This window comes from Berghia stephanieae, chromosome 9 (genome assembly GCF_034508935.2).
Source record: "Berghia stephanieae isolate SIO BIC M18660-M18661 chromosome 9, UCSD_Bste_1.3, whole genome shotgun sequence".
NCBI classification, from domain to species: domain Eukaryota; kingdom Metazoa; phylum Mollusca; class Gastropoda; order Nudibranchia; family Aeolidiidae; genus Berghia; species Berghia stephanieae.
This window is the reverse complement of record NC_088368.1, coordinates 4,487,951-4,495,450: the sequence shown is the minus strand read 5'-3', so window position 1 is coordinate 4,495,450 and position 7,500 is coordinate 4,487,951. Positions and strand designations below refer to the sequence as shown.

General features: G+C 36.6%; 1 protein-coding gene across 1 annotated transcript in view; it reads right to left on the bottom strand.

The window, feature by feature from the left end:
• The window catches only part of LOC144979528 (argininosuccinate synthase-like), a 69,513-nt gene that overhangs the window by 44,272 nt on the left and 17,741 nt on the right, over nt 1-7,500 (bottom strand).

Sequence of the window (7,500 nt, the reverse complement as noted above, 5' to 3'; positions counted from 1 at the left end):
TGGTCATGGCTAGAAGTTAAAGATGATAATGGTGATTATTTTTCTATGTCAAAAAAATTCCAGAGGCAGGAATATGACTTTGATGAAGTCATCTTTACCTATATGAATGACATGCTTATTTAGCATTCCTTCTACATCAAATTATGACAGTCATACTTCCAGACTTCCAGTAAGAAATAACACCCACTATTTTGATATATTGTATTTATCTCTCTCCTCTCCAATGATGCCCTTATTTTTTTAAAAAATAATTGAATCTTCAGTTTGTCGAAGAGTTTCAGTCAATTTTTATAGAGCTCATTTACAGGTCTATATAGTATAGCATAGTATAGTATAGTATAGTGTAGTGTAGTGTAGTATAGTTTAGTATAGTATAGTATAGTATAGTATAGTATAGTATAGTATAGTATAGTGTAGTGTAGTGTAGTGTAGTGTAGTGTAGTGTAGTATAGCATAGTATAGTATAGTATAGTATAGTATAGTATAGTATAGTATAGTATAGTATAGTATAGTATAGTATAGTATAGCATAGCATAGTATAGTGTAGTGTAGTGTAGTGTAGTTTAGTGTAGTATAGTATAGTATAGTATAGTATAGTATAGTATAGTATAGTATAGTATAGTATAGTATAGTATAGTATAGTATAGTATAGTATAGTATAGTATAGTATAGTATAGTATGAGTTCATCGTAGAGGGCCGGTGGCCCGTTGATGGTCTTTGGATCGGTCTCAACCAACTTGTGGAGGTCGAAAGGCTGGCTTCAATGGGAAATCGGTGCTGTATTTTAGATCCTGCAGGAAACTGTCAATTTGGCTTTTAAAGCTGTTTATGTTTGGCCCTGTAACTAGTTTTTCAGACAGGCTATTCCATGTCTCAACAATTCGCTGACTAAAGAAATTTATTCGGATGTTTAAACGGCAATTTTGTTTGGCAAGTTTATATGCCCAAATGCGAATGCCGTACGATCAACAACACCACACACAGTCGCCTAGTTGACATTACAAAGGACTACGCCAACTTGATGTGAGTCAGTGTGCCTTAGCAATCGAATGGCGATATATCAGTAGGGGATATACAGCCACTTGGTTGATTGGAGCTCGATTGACACTGCAACTATGTAAGAGACAAGAGTTCAAAATCACAAGGAGACTTAGCTGACCAAGGACTCTTAATTAATGATTTACAACATACTATGCGGATATTTTGAGGTGCATCTTAGAAACTTCTAACGGCAAGACAGCCATCTTTCATGAGTGGGTTCTGCCGGCTTCGCCAACTAACACTCATGGTTATGGTCCGCTACCGTAGAGAATCTAGTTGAACGTTTATTTTATGACACAGCTAATGCGCGGGTCCGCGACAGTAAATGATTGCAGATAGGGGTGTGCTGACTTGATAGATCGTCATAGTATAGATAGTTAGAAGATGACGTCACTCAGGTCTTTGCTATTGTTTTTTGCCATCCGCGTTTATGAGTAGTGCTCACTGAACTGTATTAACCTGACTATAAACATGCCTGAATACACACATTTTTGTGTGTTGGTCCGTTATACTTCCGGATGGCAATGTTATGAGCTTCTTAGCCAGGCGAATACTATCTATAGATAGAACGAAGATGACGTCACTCAGGCCTTTGTTATTGTTTTTGCCATCCGCGTTTGTGAGTTGTTCTCACTCAACTGTATTAACCAGACTATAAAAGCTCATGGTTACACAGAGTTTTGTGTGTTGGTCCGTTATACTTCAGGATGGCAATGTTGTGAACTCCTTGGCCAAGCGCACTCTATCTATAGCAGTGATGTGAGACCACCAGAACTGCAGCTGATTTCGAAAGACATAATATTTGAAGGACGAGTTTTTCTGGCTACATTTTCCGGAGTACGACAGTTGACTGGTTAATAGTAAAATAACTGCTTCACCAAGAGGCGCTCATTAGTGCGACTATGTGGTCTAGTGGTATGACATTCGCTTTCGGATCGGAAGGTCCTGGGTTTGAGCCTCGCACTCGGCGCATAGTTGAGTCCTTGGAAAAGGCTCTTTACTCACATTCTCTCACCATACTCAGGTGTAAAATGAGTACCTGGCCGTTAACAGCGTTATCTTTGTCCGAAAAATTGTAATATCGCCTAACAGGCGTCATATCCAGTCCTACATGTTAAATGTTGCTGTTGACCAGGGACCCCTTGTAAAGCGCTTTGAGCACATTTAGTGGATATTGCGCTATATAAAGCTCAAATATTTTTTTACGCCAGTTCTGTATTCTACTCAAAGTATTGGCGATTCTATTTGTTCTCCAACTGGTTGAAATAATTTTGTTAAAAACTCGATATAAGGTTTGTTATTTGTTCAACACTTATTAGGTTTGGGCTTACATTATATGGAGGTCACTCATCTCCTGTAAAAAAAGGCATCATATGTGACTCACCGTCTCTAAACGGTATTATGTCGGGATGACTTGGGTGCCAAAAATTGAATTTATTGACAAAAACATGAACCTTGGGGTTTGTTTCGATTTGTTATGTTACAGAATGAAGACAATTTCTCACAATGCAAAAGCTCAAAAATTGGTATTTACTATCAATTTAATTCTCAAGTCACTTTTCGGGGTCCAATTCATTCCGACATAATACCGTTTCGAGACGAAGGGTCACATATGTGGACAATAGTCTAATACGGTATCAAGTTGGGATGAACCTAATAAAAAAAAAATTGAGCTTTTCTATATCGCGATATCCACTAAACGAGCTCAAAACGCTTTACAAGGGGTCCCAGGCCGACAGCAACATTTAACATGTCTGTATTTGTAATTAAACTGAAGCTTACATTCAATTTCATATTATTATTCATTTAACATGAAGGACAGGACATTACGCCTGTTAGGCGATATTTCAATTATTTCGGACAGAGACAACGCTGTTAACGGCCAGGTACTTATTTTACACCTGAGTACGATGAGAGAATGTGAGTAAAGAGCCTTTTCCAAGGACTCAACTATGCGCCGAGCGCGAGGCTCGAACCCAGGACCTTCCGATCCGAAAGCGAGTGTCATACCACTAGGTCACATGGCAGCACAAATAATACTTATAATTCAATTTTAATGCAAATTAACTTATGAAAATTGAATAAAATAAAATATCTTTTTTGATTGAAAAGACTGAGACTTTTATTTTTATTTTGGACAACTTACATTTTGTATTTCCCATTACATTGACTTTAAACCCAGTTTTTGTTTATCTACTTCATTCCGAGATACAACCTAAAAATACAATGGGTCGTATTTTATGATCATTTTGAAGCTTACACCATTTTAACTTGTGTCTGGATTGGCTGAATCGTGTTTAAAAATAAATGGCAGATCGGATTATAAAACTAACCTGTAACTTGATATTTGAAGTTAGTTTGTTTTCAACGGTCAATTTTATTGTTATTTGTTGTTGTTGATGAAATGTAATTTGCATTGGTTTTCTCTCATAAACCTGCTGGTCTTAATAATAATAATAATAATAATAATAATAATAATAATAATAATAAATAATAATAATAATAATAATAATAATAATAATAATAATAATAATAATAATAACATAATAATAATAATAATAATAATAATAATAATATATAATAATAATAATAATAATAATAATAATAATAATAATAATAATAAAATAATAATAATAATAATAATAATAATAATAATAATAATAATAATAATAATAATAATAATAATAATAATAATAACAATAATAATAATAATAATAATAATAATAATAATAATAATAATAATAATAATAATAATAATAATAATAAATAATATAATAATAATAATAATAATAATAATAATAATAATAATAATAATAATAATAATAATAATAATAGATAGTGCGCCAAACATCCCTTCATCAGGAGGGCTCTGGGCGCATAACATAGATTAATTATTAAGCCCTAACACAGTACACGAACAACGCTAATTATGCACATAATCAAAAGAAAGCCTGTCGGAATAAGAATGTCTTCAATCGACGCTTGAATTCCTCTAGTGAAGACGAAGAACGTATCTCTAGTGGTAGTAAATTCCACAACCTTGGACCAGAATGCTCAAAGGCGCGTTCACCATCCTTCACTCGACAGCCGGGTGTCTTCAATTTGAGGTCGTTCGTTGATCGAAGCGATCGCTGTGGGTTATACCGTTCAACGAGGTTTGAGAGATATGCTGGTGACGAGCCCTCCAGGTATTTGAAAACGATAGTTGAAGATTTATATTTAATCCGCTGGTCCACTGGCAGCCAATGCAGCTGCTGTAGTAATTCGGGAGCTGCACTTTTCCTGTCTTTCTGCAGTACAACGCAGGCTGCCGTGTTTCTACAGTCTGTTTTGTGTTGTCTTGAGTTTCTTGACTTATTATCTAAAATCCTTTTTGGGACAAAGGACTGTAAGGGTATTCCCATATCGTACGAGTTTCAAGGTCATCTTCCTCATGTGACCTTCTTTCGTATGTCTGTCCACAAATCGTCTTTCTGTCACTTTGCACTTTTTTTTAAAAATGAGCTTTTATATAGGGCAATATCCACTAAACGTGCTCAAAGCGCTTTACAAGGGGTCCTTGTCCAACAGCAACATTTAACATTTAGGACAAGACATGACGCCTGTAAGGCGGTATTATAATTCTTTAGGACAGAAACAACGCTGTTAGCGGCCAGGTGCTCATTTTACACCTGAGTACGGTGAGAGAATGTGGGTAAAGAGCCTTTTCCAAGGACTCAACTATGCGCCGAGCGAGGCTCGAACCCAGGACCTTCCGATCCAAAAGCGAGTGTCATACCACAAGACCACAAAGCTACACTTGGGTTTCAAATCGGGATTCTGCCTGGTAAAAATGAAAATAGCCACCCACTACCCTGTCAAGAAAGTAGATTGCGCCTAGCTAGGGGCCTGGAAAATATATAACATCTACTTCCGGGGCACTGGAAAGTAAGTTGCCCAAATAGACACCGGAACAGCTTGGTGTCTGCTATACCTTTGATGCAAACCAATACATCGAGTCTGTGCATTCTTATAAAAGAGCCGATGCTCACAAGACCCTTATAAATCAATAACCGCCATAGCCCTAGAGCCAACTATTCTGTCTGGCAATTAAGTTCCACATAATAATAATAATAATAATAATAATAATAATAATAATAATAATAATAATAATAATAATAATAATAATAATAATAATAATAATAATAATAATAATACACATTTATACAGCGCTCATTCTAGTGTAAAACACAAGCTCTGGGCGCTTTAAGATATAAATTATCAATTTTAAGTGAAAAAAAAATAATTCATTGCCAAATCAAGGATTCATAGAGTAATTAATACTTAATTCTGAGCCTGCAAAGTAAGTCGAAAATTAAGCATATTAATCAGACAAAACAAGTTTATTTATAAAATTGAACCTCTGAAAGCTACAAACTTAATGGTATGTGCCATCACATGAAACGTCACAAACTATTCAATTTTGTGAAGAAAAAAATCGAAACTCTCGAAACAATTACCACAGGTTAGAGAATCTGAGACCTCTTACGGATAGACATCGATTTTAATGGTTTTATCGAATACGATATGCATGGTGGCATTTTCATCAAGAGATCAGTAACAGCCATTCGGCTTGCATACCATCAATTGAATCTCAATTCGGATTGCTGTTATTGATCTTTTGGTCTTCTTCGATCCCGTTGTCTTCAGTAAGCGCCCTCTCACCAATACTCTTCAACAGTCGTAACGTCACGTCCTTCCTAAAGACGCATGGTAACTTAGTAACACTGGCTCTAAACTATCGGAACAATGGTGGACGCCGTATGAAATTTTTCTCCGGCGAGCATAAAAGCGTATCCAGAGGGGAAAAAAACATAAATTTGATCATATTTTGACTTTTACACATTCTGATCACAAGGCATATGAAAAGTTCTAGCCAGCATGAAGAATAAAAAGTAATAATTTTCTTTGTTTAGAACCAAGATGGCCGCCGTTGCCGGGCGGCGTGACATCAGACTAATTCCATTTTGAAACGAATGACACACAACCGCTTGCTTTTAAAGTTTACAAACTAAAGAGGCAAACAATTAAATGCAGATTGTTTTATACTTCTGTTCTCACAAACAGGGATGCCAGATGGCCAGAGTTCTTCGGAGCCAATGTAGACTGCAAAAGTGGCCAAATAGAACCTCATTTGGCCAAACAATTCAAACACTCTGACCTCCTTAAAAGACACCGATTTTGATTTTTTTTTTATCGACTAACCTAGGAAAAGACTTGTTTTATTTTTAAAAAAAAAGAAAATTTTAATTAATAATAATATATACGCGATTCTCGGTATGTCAATTTTGATCATACACGTGGCCATCTGGCTGCATTGCTCACACAATAAATCTGACTTAAAGACCTGACACTTCTTTCTAGCAAAATAGCATTATTCTACTCGTAGCCTTTCCGTTTCATGCTGCAACTTGTAGATATGTGTGAAATTTGACCGTTTTTGTGTGGGAAATATTATCTTCGTAGTAAATAGCAGTATCTTTACTGTATCCATTACTTTAAAGACAGCGTCGGTGAGACGGTCAGTTAAGGAATTTCTTTGATGACGTAAACGTGACATCACTTCCCCACCCGATGGGAAAACGGTTGGGGGAAAGATGAGAAAGGAATGTCTTTGATTATCACCGACATCTGCATATCATTAAAGCCTGACGACAGGGGTACTAGGGAAAAAAACGAACGGCCCCGCAGGATGCAGTAAGAGGGTGATGATCAGTCCTGTATAGATAGTATGCGGTTAAACAGCTGATCGGAGTGGCTGTGTACTTCCGGATGTCAGAAAACAATGGATGACAATGGCGGAAAGTAATAAAATATCAGTTTCTGTCGATAATCTTCCGCATTTTTCTGGTTGCAGCAGTCTATATTTACAAAAAAATATATGTGTTAATGGTTTAGACCCCTATGCCATTTGTGAACACGACTGGTGCCATAATCTGCAGGAACTACCGCCAGTCACGTCGATTGATGTAGCGAACTACCTCGTCACAAGTTTCTACACACTGGTACACAGTTCACGGTAAGTCTATACCCTATACATCATCATCCATCGTGGCTTGTACTCTTGAGCACGTTGCCGGTCAGCTGTCTTCACGAATCACGATCCTCTGCGGTGCGCATGAAATCTGTGTTGCTTTTTATATCACAATTGGCCATTCTTAGGTTATTTAGATAAGTCATTTTTTTGTCTTCCTCTAGCTCTTTTTCCTTCGATCATCCCAGATGTTACCTTTCTATTCCGTCTCTTCTCCACACATGTCCCAGAAAGCGTAACTGCCTCTTTCTGATGTTATTCTTCCCTTTCTCACCTTCTCCAACACTTCCTCGTTCGTACACCTGTCTGTCCATGATACCCTCAACATTCTTCTATACACCCACAATCTGGGGACCCGTGTACACAATAGAGATTCCTTTATCCA